Here is a 4,448-nt window from a genome sequence, read left to right as displayed (position 1 = left end):
ATGACATAAGCATTTAAGTAGAGGACGAGGGGGAAGAACCCTTTGCTTATGGCAGAGTTTCTGACTTCATCAGTTTGCTGAGCTCAGGAACTGAGTCAACAGTAATTAGCTCTCTGTCCCAAGCAGCATGAGAGATGAGCAACAGAAAATATGCGCCGGCAAAAATTTTGAGGTAAGCAACTGCTGTGCATTTAATGAATAGCTCTGTCACAGTTTTCATTTACTGCCCCCTCTCAGCTATTAAGGAGCATACTTGCAGCTGGTTGCAGAATACCACTTGAGTGATACATCTCCTTCTTCTTTTAGATACTGGGATCTATGGATCAATGGCAGAACGTGTGCTTTGCATGAAGAAGGTCTCGGGTTCAAGGTAGGGCTGTGAAAGAATTCTTGTCTCAAAGAAGGAAGACAAAATAATACCTGTTGATCAATGGAGAGCCCCGTCTCCAGTCTGATTTGCCATTCTTCTGGATTAATTTCCAGATTTGTAATGCAGAAAGCAGAATTAATTATCCATATGACTGCCAAACAGAGTATCTAGATTATGGTGACCCGGAAACTGCGGCAGCTAGACTGGTGACTGGGAGTGGCCGCCGAGACCATATATAATCGGTCCTGAAAGACCTACATTGGCTCCCAGCATATTTCTGAGCACAGTTCAAAGTGATGGTGCTGACCTTTAAAGCCCTGAACGGCCTCGGCTCAGTATACTTGAAGGAGCATCTCCACCCCCATCATTCAACTCAGACACTGAGGTCCAGCTTTGAGGGTCTTCTAGTGGTTTCCTCACTGCGAGAAGTGAGGTTACAGGGAACCAGGCAGAGGGCCTTCTCGGTAGCAGCGCCCGCCCTGTGGAATGCCCTCCCACCAGATGTCAAAGAGATAAACAACTATCTGATGTTCAGAAGACATCTGAATGCAGCCCTGTTTAGGGAAGTTTTTTAATGACTGATGTTTTGATGTATTTTTAATCTCCTGTTGGAAGCCGCTCAGATGTTGGAAAGATGTTTAGAAGACATCTGAAAGCAGCCCTGTTTAGGGAAGTTTTTAATGTTTGAAGTTTTATTCTGTTTTTAATGTTCTGTTAAAAACTGCCCAGAGTGGCTGGGGAAACCCAGCCAGATGGGCAGGGTAGAAATAATAATAATAATAATAATAATAATAATAATAATATACCTTCCAACATTTCTCCAAGGAAAATAGTGATGTCCATTTCAACAACAACAATAATTTTAATACTCTGCCCATCCGACTGGGCTGCCCCAGCTACTCTGGGCAGCTTTCAACATATATTAAAAACATTATTAAACATTTTTAAAAGTTCCCTCTACAGGGCAGCCTTCAGATGTCTTCTAAAGATTGTTTAGATACTTATCTCCTTGGCTCAGGGGGTTACATAACTCCAACATTTCTTCGATGAATATAGGGACATCCTACCACACCCTCCAACATTTCTCTGATGGAAATAGGGACATCCTAAGGAAAAGTGGGACATTCCAGGATCAAATAAGAAACCAGGATGGCTTCTGTAAATCCGGGACTGTCCCTGGAAAGTAGAGACACTTGGACGGTCTGGTAGATCTGCATTTTCAGGCCTAGCTATCCCAGCCTGTTCTTTGTGTCTCCCATTTCCTGAGACATTTTATAACCTCAAGGTTTCCCTCACTCTTCATTTTAGCCGAGGCTCTGCAGTTAGACTCCTTCCCTTCCAGTAAGCAGAAGAATGAGAGTGCCCTGCCCTGCTCCTGCTCCCACAGGTGGAGCCTCCAGGCAGTGTCCAAACATGGCCTCCACAAGAGCCATTGCCTGACTGGTGCTTGGTAGCATGGATCAAGGCTTACTTAAAGGGCAAGGCACTGACAAAGGACCCATGAGCTCCAGTGGCAATCACAATAACACTTGAGAACTGCATCCTCCCCTCTCTCCCCTCAGACAAATGTGTTCTACATGAACTGCATAATTACATCTGCAAAGACAGTTCTTTTTCTCATTTCCCTCATTCTAGAAATAGGTTGTGGGTTTTCTTTTCCTTTCATTTCTCCCCCTGCAGAACTTCCCCCCGGGATATGCCACAAAGCAAAGCAATCATGCAAAAAGATTTATGACAGTCATTTGTTTACACAAATATATTCATAGACATTTTGAGTTCCCTCTTCTGTCTTTCCATTTTATTTAGTGTGAAAGCACAAGCTGTTCCCAAGTCACACTTATGCATTTTTCATAAATCAGATGCTACTGATATTATCACTGGAGAAGCAGACATATTCCAGGGTTCCTGCGTGGAGAGGGTTTTGGCTAAGAAACATGGAAAGTGGAAATTGTAAGGGGAAGGGGCACAGAATGAATGAGCAATACTGGAGCAAAACCAAAATGATCATGGCAGAATGCATGCAGAATACAACTTTTATGGGGCAGGGACCTACTATGTGTGCAGGGAATTGCCATGTACTCAATGTTGATTGCATGCTCTGTGAACACTGTCCAAGTGTACCATAGCTCTGTAATCAGCCTCCCTATCATCTAAAGAAGGATATGAGGATACACAGCAATGGTTGACAATATGGTGCCCTCCAGATGTTTCTTGACTACAGTTCCTATCATCCTTAACCACATGAACCAGGGCTGATGGGAGTCATAGTCCAACGACAACTTGGATTAAGAACGCTGCAAACCCGGAAGTAGGTGTTTTGGTTTGTGAACTTTGCCTTGCTTGCAGAACATGTTTCGCTTCCTGTTGAGTGTGTTCCATTTGTAAATTGAGTCCCTTGCTGCTATGGGAAAGCACGTCTTGGTTTAATAATGCTTTGGTTTAAGAACGGACTTCCAGAACAGATTAAGTTTGAAAACCAAGGTACAACTGTATATTGAAATAAGTGTGTTGAATCAAAAGTCTTAACAAAACATCCTTAAACAATGAAAAGGCAACAATCATTTCATTTCCTACACCCTTTATTTTACACCACTGTAAATTGTAAAAAATAAATAATTGGTGTTTGCTATTTAGATCAATCCGTATAGCTCATTGAGTAGAGCATGAGACCCTTAATCTCAGGGCCGTCCTTTGAGCCCCACGTAGAGCAAAAGATTCCTGCAGGGGCTGGACTTGAAGACCCTCGTGGTCCCGTCTAGCTCTTCCATGATTCTGTAATCTAATGGCATTGCTTTCAAGTGAAATCATTCTCGACGCACTCAAACACAGTTCAAACACATTCAAAGGTTTTAATAAAAAGTAATCTTTATTAAATAATTTTCCAGATGAAATACATTGTTTCCGAGAGATTTGCATGGGAAAATCTTTTCGATTCCTCAACAATAAGGGGCAGTGGGGTGAGGGAGGCCAGGGCCACATCCACACCATTTCATGTGCTATGAAGCCGCTTTAAACACTCATGGCTTCTTCCCCCAAAGAATCTGGGAGCTATAGTTTGAAAAGGGTGCAGAGAGTTGTTAGGAGACTCCCTGTTCCCCTCCCAGAGCTACAGTTCCCAGAGTTCCCTGGCAAAAAGGGAACTCTACCCCTACCCTTACTCCTGACGCTAACCCTAACTCTAACCCTGACACTAACCCTTAACCTTTAACTAGAGCTACAATTCCCAGAGTTCCCTGACAAGAAGGGAACCCCAACCCTACTCCCTAAACAGAGCTACAATTCCCAGAGTTCCCTAACAAGAAGGGAACCCTACCCCTAACCAGAGCTACAATTCCCAGAGTTCCCTGACAAGAAGGGAACCCTACCCCTAACCAGAGCTACAATTCCCAGAGTTCCCTGACAAGAAGGGAACCCTACCCCTAACCAGAGCTACAATTCCCAGAGTTCCCTGACAAGAAGGGAACCCTACCCCTAACCAGAGCTACAATTCCCAGAGTTCCCTGACAAGAAGCGAACCCTACCCCTACCCCTACCCCTACCCCTACCCCTGACGCTTACTCTAACTCTAACTCTAACTCTAATGCTAACTCTTAAGCCTTAACTAGAGCTACAATTCCCAAAGTTCCCTGACAAGAAGGGAACCCTAACTCTTAAGCCTTAACTAGAGCTACAATTCCCAAAGTTCCCTGACAAGAAGGGAACCCTAACCCTACATCTTAACTCAAGTCCAGCCCCCATGGGACGCTGTGTGCCTTTCTACTTCAGGTTTGGAGTCCTTATCTCCATCATCCAATCAAAAGGAAATGGACTTCTGATCCCTGATATTATCCTGCCTCTTAATTTCAGACTGGGCACTGAAAAGTTACGGTACATCTCCCAGTGTGACAAACTTTCTAACTGTTCTAAGTATTCACATGTCATGGATGCTTTAGCTAAGATTCCTGCATCACAGGGGGTTGGATTAGATGACCCTTGGGGTCCTTTCCAACTCTAAAATTCTATGTTTCTATGTGAAAGTGATCAAAATAGGGGATCCACTGTTGTCATGCTTCTATTCCCCAGAAGGCTTTGGTGCCAC

General features: G+C 43.8%; 1 long non-coding RNA gene across 1 annotated transcript; it reads right to left on the bottom strand.

The window, feature by feature from the left end:
• Positions 1-3,213: 3,213 nt before the first annotated feature.
• LOC308465477 lies at positions 3,214-4,085 on the bottom strand. Its single transcript, XR_013980468.1, has 2 exons — positions 4,013-4,085; positions 3,214-3,695 (listed from the first exon to the last, which is right to left on the bottom strand). It is a non-coding gene; the product is annotated as an uncharacterized lncRNA (long non-coding RNA).
• Positions 4,086-4,448: the final 363 nt, after the last annotated feature.

The sequence above is a fragment of the Podarcis pityusensis genome, assembly GCF_964106645.2.
Source record: "Podarcis pityusensis genome assembly, chromosome: 16".
In the NCBI taxonomy this organism is placed as follows: domain Eukaryota; kingdom Metazoa; phylum Chordata; class Lepidosauria; order Squamata; family Lacertidae; genus Podarcis; species Podarcis pityusensis.
Note: the sequence above shows the minus strand (reverse complement) of the source record. Positions and strands in the feature narration are given on the sequence as shown.